General features: G+C 37.8%; 1 long non-coding RNA gene across 2 annotated transcripts in view; it reads right to left on the reverse strand.

Annotated features, from left to right (window-relative positions):
- Positions 1–12,587, reverse strand: part of LOC139438085 (uncharacterized) — a 131,405-nt gene that overhangs the window by 80,134 nt on the left and 38,684 nt on the right. Inside the window, exon 1 of one of the 2 annotated variants that reach the window (XR_011647973.1) lies at positions 8,207–8,388. The exons of the other annotated variant lie outside the window; for it this stretch is intronic. This is a non-coding gene — a long non-coding RNA (uncharacterized lncRNA). Of the gene's footprint in view, positions 1–8,206; positions 8,389–12,587 lie in introns of those variants that run through there. 2 annotated transcript variants of the gene reach the window in all.

Here is a 12,587-nt window from a genome sequence, read left to right on the forward strand (position 1 = left end):
TATGTTTCTACTGGTTTCCTATAGCAAATAAATATTCTATATGAAGTTTTTCATTTGTTCAAATCTTTAGAAATATACAATGTTAACACAATAGCAAACCAATAAGTGCAGCAGTGACATATTCAGTCACTCAATATATGGCTTTGTCCTTATGGCATCAATTTGAATTTTTTGTCATGGAGATGCTATTACAGTTAACAAACATGATGCCAACAAAACAGTCCTGATCACATGAAACATCTGCCCACACATAAATTCTACATCATCAAATGAAAACATGCTAACCGTGTATCAGGCAGCACAATATCACAATCTAAGAGCTGAAATGACAATTTGGATATATTTATAATTGTGGAGATATTCTCTGCAAAAGAGAAATAAAATATCAGAAAATCTAAGGACACTGCTTCACCACTACTGGAAGATTACATCAGTATGTGGCATGTTAGAAAACAGTAGGCAGATATAGGACATACAGCAAGCAATCAGTTTTTAAAAGTGAAATTTGCCTAATAGATCTAGTGAGCAATTCTGCAAATTCAAAGATCCATCATTAAAATAATGTTACTTACCCACAAAGGTGTCACAGCTATTGCAACTGAGCTTAGATTCTTACTTTTGAGATGTCAGAATTTTACAGATATTTTAAAATGTTATACATGTCATTCAGTGATTCAAAAATTTAATTAAATGAACTATAAACATTTCTCAATAATCTTGCAAAATCAACAGTGGCAATCACCCCCCCCCCACCACCACCAAATTCCTGGATTTACCCATGTAGCTATCTGCTCAAAGTAAAAATTCTTTAAAAGGCAACTGAAAATCTGCTTAGTTACTACAGAGGAATTTCATGAAATTCTATTCAGAACCTCGTGATGGTTAACCCATCTACTTTACTTATGCTGATTTAGGATCAGCCAGAATAATTGTTTTCTCAATAAAGCCTCAAATGGAAAAAATTCCAGAATCTTCCACAAAAAAATTATCATACCACTCACTCTGACTTTTCAAACATCCTGTTGGCAGTTCCTCAAAAAACTAACTATAGATCTGCCATATGACCCAGGAATTCCACTGCTGGGTATAAGCCCAGAAGAACTGAAAGCAAAGACACGAACAGATATATGCACACCAATGTTCATCGTGGCACTACTCACTATTGCCAAAAGTTGGAATCAACCCAAATGCCCATTAACAGATGAATGGAAAAATAAAATGTGGTCTGCACATACAATGGAGTATTACTCAGCTGTAAGAAGGATACAGTAATAACACATGGGATAACATGGATGAATCTTGAGGACCTTATGTTGAGTGAAGGAAGCCAGACATTGAAAGACAAATACTACATGACCTCTCTGCTATGAATTAAGCAAATTGAACCAACTCAAAGAGCTAGAGTTTGGAAGATAGGTTTACAGGAAATAGAAAGGGAGAAGAAGGTTGTGAGCCAATGCCCATATGGGCAAAATCTGTAAGGTGGAAGTGAGTAGTTGTACAGTGAAGGGATATGACAGGGGTGTAGGGATATTAATGGATTGGGTGGTACAAGCTTGATGGGGGAGTAGGGTGGGGAGGATGTGTTGGATGGTCCTTGGAGCTGGGGAGAGGGCTGAGGGAGGGAGCAGGTGAACACTGGAGATCAGCAGATATGTGGTTGAAACTACAATGTTGAGAAAACTCTCTTGGCAATATGACAAGGAAGGGTTACTGGTTTAGAGTGTTGGATGGGGGTGCATTTGGGACAGGGCACACCTGGGGCAGTCTTCTAGAGAATGCGTGAGTGATTATTTTGTCATAGTGTGTTGTATCACTCTAATGAGCAAGCAGGAGTTGGACTCCCATCCTGGGGAGGCCTGATATGTTCTCAAACAGAGGGAAGGGTGTCTCTTGAGAGCATGAGCAGTTCCTGATAGGCGAGGACAGACTAGTGTGTCAAGCCCTCAGCATTTTTGCAAGAATCAATAATCTTGTCCTTCACGGAGTGAAGTCTAGTGGTCAATTACATGTCATTTTGATCCCATGCTGAAATTCAATTTCCCAGACTGAGATCCTTTGGGGATGTCATATGGGGCAGGCAGGAGAATGGCTTGATTTTTCATTTGATAAACACTCTACTAGGTGCTGAGGAAACATTGACCAAGCAGATGCTTCATGTTCACAAGTGCCTTAGAATCTAAATGGAGGGAATGCTACCTAACATGGTGCTCTATACTGTGGGGTCCAGAAAGGAAAGAGAGAGATATTCCACAAGGATGGAGTAAACATTTATCATAGGCTGGGTTCCCTGGCCTACAGAATAAGATAAAGACTACTGTACAGTAAATACGTTAGAGAGTACTCTCAAAATCAACACCTATGGGAGGAGGGAATGAAGCAGGATTAGGAAGAGGGAGAAGTTGGACTATGTTATACTCACAACAAAAGCCTCAGTTTGTCTCACAGTGAGCACTGTAGATGGAATAGCTCTTCAGAGTTATCATGAATTGAGTGAGGCTTTGGTATGCCTGCATTAGTCAGTCAATGGATACAGGGTTTCCCTCCCCTAACATGCACACACCTTGAGAAGAGGGCATGACCTTGGGAAAGAAGTCTCTTCAGTCAAGAGCAACCTCTGAAAAGAAAATCATCTGAGAACTGCCAGCCACCAATAAGTTCAAGAGCAGTGGTAATGAGTGTTTCTACTTTGTAGAGGTAGAATTTAGGCAGTACACCACAGCATCTGATAGAGTACACCCCTATTCCATTCAGATATGCTTGCTTCATATAAGTTCTGGCTGCAGATTCTTTAGGATTTGGGTGGGATTTTCTAGAGGGAAACTATAAAAAGAGGAAAGTTACCAGGATGAACCACAGCTCCCAGTCCCAAAGCAGGTTTCCAGACAGGCCCCATCTGATGCTCATTATTGCCCTCTATGCTATCTATCCATTCTAGAAGAACCTCACCCTCAGCTATCATCTCTTCTGGTCTTGGTTGTTCATCTGGTGGGGTGACACAGACCATCCTTCCTGAACAGTCTGAGACTTAGTTATCAGGCCCTTCTCAGGCCATGGCTGCCACACCAATCCATTTACTGACAAACGTAACAAGAGACATGCAACTGGAATTAAGACGGGCTAGAAAGATAATTATCTTAAAGAGATTTGCTGTGAAGCTGGGCAGGCAGAGGAATATGATGGTGGTAACTAAGAGATAAATGAGGTCAAAAAGTCAAGAGAGCTGTTTTGTGCTTTGGGTATTTTTGTTTGTTTAGGGGTGTATGTGTACGAGTATTTTGGGATGGGGGAGAAAACAGCAGGTTTGTCTTCTGAATGGATAATCAGTAGGAAAAGTCATGATGCAGGAAAGAGTGGGAAGGACTGCTGACGCAATAGTCTCATGGTAGTAGGTGAGAGGGTTTGGGATTTACTGTAAAAGTGGTTGGCTAAGCTTTTAGATAGAAGCACAGCTCATGCATATTCACAACATGAAAAATAGCGCATATGGGCTCAGATATAGGTAGGTTCAGGGTGGAAGTCTGTGCAAGTCTCTTCTAACTGCTTCTATTTTCTCAGTGAAAGAGGAAGCATAATTATTTATTTCTTTATGTGCTTTTTTTCTGAACCTCCAAATGTGCTTCCTTAATCCATTCACCCTGCCAGCCTTTAATTGCATTTTTTTCCTCTATCAGAAAATTCCATGGTGCTCAGAGGTCTCTGCAGTCAAAAACATCTATGGAGATAAAAGACAAGAAGGGGCCAAATATTTCAATTGGTACTGTGGAACTGAGCACAATCTGTAACGCACAGCCAATAATTTTCAGGGGGAAATGATCCTTCCCAAGAAAAAGCTTCATGTGGCATATAATATTTGATCCAGGTCTCTGATATTTCTCCTTCTGACCTGCTCTGCTGGCTTCACTATAACATTCAAGGCTTTGCTTTTGGGCTGCAAGTCTGTCCATTTCTCAGGATCCACATTAAAGGTGATCCCACTGCCTGCTTTCATCTTCAAAGTAAGAGAAGTAGTCTCTGAACCTTAAAGGCAGTAGATAAAATACCCTATGAGCAGTGTTTCTCAAACTTGGCTGATCATTGGACTCATCTGGATAAAAATGATACACTTCAGGACCTACCTCTTAAAAATATATACTCCAGGACCTACTTCATAAAAATGGATTAAGCAGTCCCAGAGTAGGGTCCACATAAGATACTACCTAAACTTATGGAACGTTAGTGAACTCATCACAAACAGTAGAGATAAAAATGTCTTTTTATTTCTATTGAAGTGCCTGGAACACTGTAGAAATGCAAAGAATGTTTAAAAAATGGTATCTCATTCCTTTTACTATCCCTCTCCTATAGCATATCTATTCTTCTGATTTTTTCAAATATATCTTATTTGGAATACTTTCACATTCACAGAAGAGTTGCAAAGATAGTGTAGAGTTCACATATACTTTTCACCTAGTTTCTCCTATGGTTAACAGCTTATAATACTATGGCACATTTGTCACAACCAAGAAACCAATATTGGCACGTTATTAGCTAAAATCCAATTTTATTCAGATTTCACCAATTTCCCATTTTCCTTTTTCTGTTCCTTGATCTAATATAGGATACATACACCCATCTTCCTATTATTCATAACTTTTTAGTTAGGGCTTTCTAAAATATGTACACTTTTAACACTTAAGACCATGTTTTATTCTGCTATTAAAATAGATTATTTTCTTTTCTTTGCCTAGTTTCTAGATAACAAGACAAAATATTCTTCCTTGTGGACAAGTATTGGATTGCCCAGATGCCACAGCAGCTGTGCTGCCAGCTGTTGATACATCTGTAAAGGCAACTTCCATACCACGATTTAAACTTAGAGAGCAAGGAATGGTACCTGCGAAGCTACATGACATAAAAGACACTAAGCAATAAGCAAGGTTCTTCTACTACATAGCATGAAAAAGTCAAGTTCAGGCTCACATACTGATCATTTACTCATTTTTAAGAGGTAGGTCCTGAAGTGTATCATTTTTATCCAGATGAGTCCAATGATCAGCCAAGTTTGAGAAACTCTGCTCATAGGCTATTTTATCTACTGCCTTTAAGGTTCAGAGACTACTTCTCTTAATTTGAAGATGAAAGCAGGCAATGGGATCACCTAAGGTGGATCCTGAGAAATGGACAGACTTGCAGCCAAAAAGCAAAGCCTTGAATGCCAGCAGAGCAAGGCAGAAGGAGAAATATCAGAGACCTGGATCAAATATTATATGCCACATGAAGCTTTTTCTTGGGAAGGATCATTTCCCCCTGAAAATTATTGGCTGTGCGTTACAGATTGTGCTCAGTTCCACAGTACCAATTGAAATATTTGGCCCCTTCTTGTCTTTTATCTCCATAGATGTTTTTGACTGCAGAGACCTCTGAGCACCATGGAATTTTCTGATAGAGGAAAAAATGCAATTGGAGGCTGGCAGAGTGAATGGATTAGGGAAACACATTTGGAGTTTCAGAAAACAAGCACACAAAGAAATAAACAATTATGCTTCCTATTTCACTGAGAAAATAGGAGCAGTTAGAAGAGACTTGCACAGAATTCCACCCTGACCCTACCTATATCTGAGTCCATATACACCATTTTTAAGTTGCAAAGCTGAAACTTAAACCAAAATCTGTTCAACAAGGAAACCCATGCTTTACATCCACCTTGACAAGCACCCATCATTCTCCATAGAGCAACTCTCCTTCCCAAATACCTACAGCTCTGTCAGGCAAGAAATTTGTAGTAATCTTTGACATCTTCTGAAACATGATTCTCTTTCATCCAATTTTCTCCCATTCCTGCCATTTTCCTTGCCTCTCCTTTTCAAGTGTGACCAGTAATCTTAGCCCTTTTAATGTACACGTGGGTTAGTGAAGCGGCCACCTGGTGGGCCCACTTACAGAAGACTCTGTAGTCTTACATGTGACTTTTAATCAAGCCATTTCAAATACTGGTATAATCACACCACTCAAGAGGCATCTGTGGCTTTACTTCTTCAAGAACAAATAAAAGATAGACATATACTACATCAAACCCAAATTCTATGTATGCCCATTTTTCAAGTTTCCTATAATGTATTCCTTTTACAAACACATTTCCCTTTACTCTCCCAAATACTTCTCAGTTCCAGTAAAGTAAGGCATCTCCCTGTCCTCTGTATCAGATATACTTAGTCCTCCTTCATGACTTTACCTGTATTATCCCTGCTACTTGTAATGACCTCCTCTCCTGTCAGTTCACATATTTAAAGTCACAGGACATTTGGAGATCAGCTATTTTACTTCTCTACAAAGCAATCCTGTCAAACTAATCTGAGTCATTAAAATCTCTGTCTTGAGAGTCCCAATGCAGTATTAACACTTGTTCCCCATATTTGGTCTTTTATTTCCCTTTTTGAGGTTTACTGCAAACATTTTATTTAGCTCAGACCTAGTTATATCACATCTGGATTATTACAAGACCATACAAATTTGGCTTCTTTGGCTCTAGTTTCTCTTGCATACTCTTCCCAGATTAGACTTTCTAAAAAAAAAAGTTACCCACTCTAGTCTGAATTTCAAAACCCTTCACTGAGCATTCTTGCATAATTATTACTCAACTGTTTCTTTCAATACTCCTCTACATAAAGGAAGCATCCTAACCCACCAGTATGCTAATGGCTATACAGATATGTAATGCAGTAGTTTGCCTCTAAATATTTTGTCACCTGTTTCCCTCAACCTGTGATGGCTGTCTTTTCTGTTTGACAGACTCTTTATAACTCAATTTTCTAGCCCCTCTTGAGGAAGACCTTCCCCATCGCAGCCCTACTTTTGTTCACTGTATATCAGTTAGGAACTTAGTTGCAATGGATATAAATTGGAGTGGTTATGAAAAATATGAATTTCTTAAAATGGCTTTAGGTAGAGTCATGGATTGAATTATATCCTCCAAAAATGTTGACATTCTAATCTCTAGTACCACAGAATGTTAATTTACTTGGAAATAGGGTTGCTATCGATAGAACTAGGCAAGTTAAAATGAGGTTGTATGGGAGTAGGGTACTCCTTTAACCAACATGACCGGTGCCCTTATAAGAAGAAGACATTTGGACACAGACAGAGTGGGAGAATACCATGTGATGACAGAGGCAGAGAATGAATGCACTGCTGGCAAGCCAATACCAGCAGTTGAGAGAAAGGCACAGATTTTTCCATACAGACATTGAAATAAGCATGCCCGGCTTACACCTTGACTTTTAGTCTCTAGATCTGTGAGACAATAAATTTCTGTTGTTTTAGGCCAACCAGTTTGTGGTACTTTGTTACAGCAGTCCTAGAACACTAAGACAGATGGCTCACAGAATAGTCTGAAGAACTAGGCTAGAGGTCAAGCTTCTAGGAACAAGCCTAAATTCATGCTGTAAAGCTATATTGTTGAAAGAACCATGGCCACTGCTGATGCCCCAATGAACACTAAAGGAAGCATCACCATTGTTTCTGCTCTCTCCATCCAAATCCACTATTGTACCAGGAACTAAACTTTGCAGTCACCAGTGTCCCCCAATTCAGATGCCTCTGCCTCGACCCTTGCTAACGAAATGGATTTCACATGGAGCTACCATCCTCAAGGACCTAACTTCAAAACTAGAGCCTCACACAGTGTGTCTAGCTCATATGACTGAGACCTAACTGTAAGGGATGCTGAAAATTTGTTTCTGGAGTTCCACCGTGGGGAGGGAGGAAAGTCATCAAATGGAGTAAGGATATTAAAAAATGTTTAGCAGTCAGAAAACAAGGTAAAGGTCCTGGTTGGGTAACCCAACATTTTCTCCCAACCCTCTGTTTTCATCACAGAGGTTAAAAATGCAAATACCTCCCTTACAGCTGAGAGTGGTCATGTGACACATTCCTGGAAGAGAGATGAAGTAGAAGTCTGCTGGGGGACTCTTTAGAAGTGGCAGACACTACCACTAGTCACCTTAGTTTGGTGTTGAATGCATATACAAGCCTGGAGCTATCTTGCAACAATGAAGGGAAGGTCAACAGACATTGAGAGATACCTCCTAGCATACTGACACCTATATACTAAGAAATCAATGCCAAAAGTTGCTTACCTCCAAGCTTCTTACTTGTGAGAATACCTGCTATTTGTTTAAGCTACTGTAAATAGGATTTACTAAATATAATTTTAAAAATTCCTTACTTATATAGGTGCACATCCTCCACCATTGGTGTATGCTCCAGTCCCTCACTGAGATTGTCTTCGAGACCCCTAGAATACTATCTGGTCCTCAGTTCTATTCCCAGCAAAGCCGATGTTGCCAGATAAAGATGCAGTAGGCACACAGAGAGAACACAACCAGTGCTACAGACAGCATAGAGTCCTTAACAACCTGTGAAAAGAAAGATGAGAGGAAAAAAAGATATGCAAAATAACCAACTGCCATCATTTCTATTACTGCCTTGTGGGTATATTCTTCGACTTGCTAAGAGTTCTGTCTCTGAAACAACACTTCCTGTGAAAGCCAGAATCAGAGGCATATGCTTCATAATCAGGGCTTCAGTTGCTCTATTTGGTCAGTTGGTCACAGGCTATATTCAACCAATCAGTCAGAATGTGGCTATTGCCTAATGGAGTAAGGTGTTAGTGCATGAGGGGTGTGAACAGCGAGGTGTCTAATCCTCTGTTTTATTTGGTGGGGTACTTGGTCAGCAGGAACACTTTAAACATATTCATTTAACAATTCAGTTCTATTAGTTCTGAAGCACAAAAGGAAAAAGAGTTAAGCTAGATCAACTAATATCACATTAATAAAGTGCTGTTTTCATTATCTGAACTGCTATATTTTGCCAAAATGTTTAGAAGTGGAATAACAAGCATGCCTTGTGTTTTTAACGTTCAATTTAAAGGAAAAAAATAATCAAGGTAATAGCCAGTGTCACCATTCCAGAGAAAATAGTCTGAATAAATTTTGAATTATTGAGTATATTTTCTTCATTCCACTAATTATGTTCTTCAGTGAAATTCTGGGCTTTTGGAAAAGAAGTGTGCTTAGCAATACCAAAGAGGCAAACAAAATCTTTTTAAGGGATTATCAGTGTAGGTGTTTAGACCACAAAAACAAATGAGCTTTAGAGAATACTTGTTCCAAATCATGGTATTGTTGTGGAATTTAAGAGAGATTCAATTATTCGAGTATAGAGAGGCCAGGACTCAGGAATGATTTCGAGAAGGAAAAATGGTTTATTGACGGCCGGCTGGACTCGGGAGCTTTCTGTTTGAATCCCGAGCCCTGAACCAGATTTTCAAACGTCTTTTATACAGAGAGGAAAGGCCAAATGGTCCCTTTGTTTCAGTTCTCAATAGGCTTCAATTAGCATATATCTCTTTCACATCTTAGGTAAGCTTTTAGCAAGGACTCCAGACATTTTAGATAAGCCTTGGTTTTTGCATTTCCCCTAAATACTTAAAGTTTATAGCCCTTGCTTTGTTAAACATTTCCTGGGACTGGAGCCTGCTGTCACCGTCCCTAAGGGCAGGACTGCAGTCTCTTACCGTTCCACACCCACAAGTCAAACAACTTAGTTATCTCTGAAGAGACAAAGAGCCTTCCACCCATAGCCCACATCAGTATGACTAATAAACAATTTTTGAAGTTGTAAAAAATGAATTTCATTAACTTCATTAACATAAACCAATGCAACAACTACTCTTGCTAACATGGTAATAACAGTCCAATCTCTGAGCCTTACTTTTTCTAGCTGTTAAGTGGATAGAAGAATTCTTGCTATATCATGTGTTAGGAGAGGAGGATTACTGAGAATCTTCTCTTAAAGAGTTTAGAGCTTCTGGAAACAATGATTCTCTCTCTATATATTGCTCTTTTATTTTTAGGAAGGCAGCATGGTACAGTGAAAAACTAAATGTCTTGAAAGAAGAGATACTTTGGTTCAAATCTTAATTCTCCTTGGACAAACTATTAAATGCCTTTGATTCTTGTTTTTTTCACTTCTAAAATGGAGATAAATACTCATGATAAGTTGGTTTGAACCAAAAAAATGACACAACAATATTTTAAGATTGTTTAAATATTAGGCATCGTGTCACAAAATGAGAGTGCACAGAATTTGGTGATTTATGTTTTAAAAAGAGGCAAAGCTTGAGAATTCTTGAATTGAATATCAAAGAGTAGCTGGGTATGATTTTCAGGGACTTGCAGGGCCAGGATCAGCTTAGGATCATAGCACTTCCAAGAATAGACACAGAGTACGTACCTCCTTCTTTCTCTCTGTCAATAGGTACTATGAACCCAATACTATTTACAGTCTAGAAACAGGAGAGATGAAGCTGAAGAGGTCCAAATATGGACTTAAAAATTATGCACCCCACATTGAACATCATTGTTCTGCCTTTAGCAACTTTGTTTCTGGTTCATTTAAATGAATATTAAACAATCTCAAATTGGCTGGAAGTAACTGATTTTTACATTACTGTAATTTCAAAAAGAAAAAGAAAAAACACAATACACACACACAATTCAAATTCTATTGATTTAAAAAATCCCCTATATTGTATATGTTTAATTAAAGTCAGTTTTCCTTGGCTTTTCTCATTATTCCACTCAATGTGACTCAAGAGCTTAAGAGTAAGCATTTTAATTGGTAATAGTAATTTGAAAAGAAGTTATCAGATGTTTCCTGCAGAACTAAAAACTGAAAAGATTGGAAAGCTGATCTCTGGATTTTTGATAACTCATCAAGAGAGAGGATGCCATAGGACTGTCTCAAATGAAAATTATTCCCTAAGTGTTCCTAATAATAGAGTTTGAGATTCTCTAAAAAATATCTTGAGAAGAATTAGGCTTTAAATTATGAGAAATTAGGGTTTTATCCTATATACATCATTAAATCTACCTTTCTACCTTTAAGAAATTAAACCTGATTAATGAAAGAAACTTTTAATTATATGTCAACTAATTTCCACATTAGAGCATAATATTGTTAAAATATTTAATTTTATATTCTTGTGTAATCTTGAAGTGCATCATGCAGTATATCTTGAATGCTGAAGTCCAATGCAATAAAAATAAAATAGAACTAAATTCATCTTGAATCACATAATCTTTTAAATATGCAAATTTCTAATTTATAATGACTAGAAATATGTTCCAAGCATTCTTTTCTTATCCTTAATTTCACTCTACTTTCTTATCCTCAAAGATTTGGTCATTACCATAGCTCTTGGTATATCATACAAAATTACTCAAAGGATATTTGATGATGAGGTCTTCCTCTTTCTCTTTCTACAATAAAGACCCTTTGTGTTAAACAAAAAATAATCTAAATTTTATTTAATTCAGAAAATTACATGCACATAAACTCTGTTAAGAACGTGCAGAATAGTCAGCCCAAAATAATAAGAATACAATTATATATTGGACTGATCACTCAGATTTTAGACCCTGCTTATAGGTCAATTATTTTTCTACTGATAGTAACCCTATGTATATAGTGATACTTTATGAATATAGGACTCCTGAGTATATGTGTGTACAAATTAGTCATAGCACAAACAGAGTATTTTCATGTTGCGCTTGGATGACCTTTCAAAAGTTTTTATGGTAGAGCTCTTCATAAAATCATGGTTCTCCTGAGTACAGACTGACTGCACTTCTTTACCCATTTGAAGTTAAGTGTGGATAAGTAACTTGCTTTGACCTGTGAAATGTGAGCAAAGATGCTAAACTTCGGGCTTCTGGGCAGACTGGAAACGTTGAGAGCCATTATCTTCTCTTTTCCCTTTGCCACACACTTAGTAATATTCTAGATGGTGGTTGTTCCAACCGCCTGGGTTTTAGAGGGAGGACAGAACTCTTGAGCCAATCCTTGAAAGGTTTTTATTGTGAGTAAGATTAAGATTTTTGTTGTTTCAAGTCACTAAGATTTTGAGGTCACTTGTTCCTTCAGCATACTTCAGGTAGATCTGACTAATACAGGCTGTTTCTGGAGATTCTATGATTCCATATTATTTGGAATTTTGCATTCAGAGTCTGAAATACTGACCACAAAAGTGTCAGTATTCACTTACTGGTGAAACTTTGTCAATCAGTGCCTATTAAGTGTGCAATCTCTCAATTCTATCTTCTGAGTCCTTGAAAACATCTAACTCAGTTATCAAAATATTCATGTATGTTTCATAACTTGACAGCATTCAGCAAAAGAGAGAAAATACTTGTAGTATGAGATTTTCTTTTAAATTCTGTCTTTTTACCAAGATGATAGAAAACATGTATGTTTTCTTTCAAAAGTATCCAAGCTCTGAATTCAAAGAATTATAGTGTCTCTGGATTAAACTGTCAGCTAGTACATGCTTGACCTAAGGAAAGGAAAAGTGTTGTTCAGTGTCTTGAAAAAGCATTGTCCATTTAATACAGTCATGGTGACAACTGCAGGAGGGTAATGTGGCGGAAGGCAAAGACAAACTTAAAATCTCAAAAATCTACTAGCAAAAAGAATGCACAAGTACTATTCGACAAGGAGTCATCAAGGTGGCAATATTCAGAATTCACCAAACCATATTATAT

The sequence above is a fragment of the Dasypus novemcinctus genome, chromosome X (assembly GCF_030445035.2).
Source record: "Dasypus novemcinctus isolate mDasNov1 chromosome X, mDasNov1.1.hap2, whole genome shotgun sequence".
Taxonomy (NCBI): Eukaryota; Metazoa; Chordata; class Mammalia; order Cingulata; family Dasypodidae; genus Dasypus; species Dasypus novemcinctus.